General features: G+C 62.1%; 1 pseudogene; it reads right to left on the minus strand.

Annotated features, from left to right (window-relative positions):
* The window catches only part of LOC110297430, a 2,414-nt pseudogene continuing 1,686 nt past the window's right edge, over positions 1-728 (minus strand).

Raw genomic sequence — 728 nt, forward strand, 5'->3', positions numbered from 1 at the left:
TCAGACACACTGGTCTTCACTGGCCACACACTTGAGGTCCCGGGTGAGCAGGCGAAAGAGGTTGAGGGTGACAGAGGCCTCCAGGCAGTCGGGGGTCTCCTGAAAGGACATGGTTGGCTCAGGGTCTGCTGGGCCTCAGAGCTCCCAGGCACTGCAGACCCCAGTCCCCTGCCCAGACTCACCTTGCTCTGGGCCTCCTGGAGCCTGTGCAGTCAGCGGGAGAGGCGGCGGCTCAGGGGGCCTGGGCTCTGCTGTGGGCTGAGGCTGTGTCTGTGGACAGAGGATGGGGACTGTGAGGCTGCTGCTGGGACACAGGGCAAGCCCAAGTGGCTGGAGGCACAATGGGGAGGAGCCAGGGACCCAGGACTCACACGGGTCTGCAGCTGGGAGTGGATGTGGCTCAGTGTGTGAAGAGGCTGGCCCAGGATGATGGTGGCCAGGGCTGAGACAGTCATGTTCTCCCAGACCTTCAGGGTCAGGGCCACCTCAGCCTCCTGGACCTGAGGTGAGGTGAGAAATAATAGGCAAGAGGGCTGAGGTAAGGGCTGGGAGTGTGATTCTGGATGTTTCACCAGAATTCTCCACTGATGAGTTGGAGGCATAGCACATGGTAGAGCCTCTGCCTAGAATCAGCCCCAGTGAGTGGCTGGGGGCGTGGCTCAGTGGTAGAGCCCCTGCCTAGAATCCCCCAGTGAGTGGCTGGGGGCGTGGCTCAGTGGTAGAGCCCC

The sequence above is a fragment of the Mus caroli genome, chromosome 7 (genome assembly GCF_900094665.2).
Source record: "Mus caroli chromosome 7, CAROLI_EIJ_v1.1, whole genome shotgun sequence".
NCBI classification, from domain to species: Eukaryota; Metazoa; Chordata; class Mammalia; order Rodentia; family Muridae; genus Mus; species Mus caroli.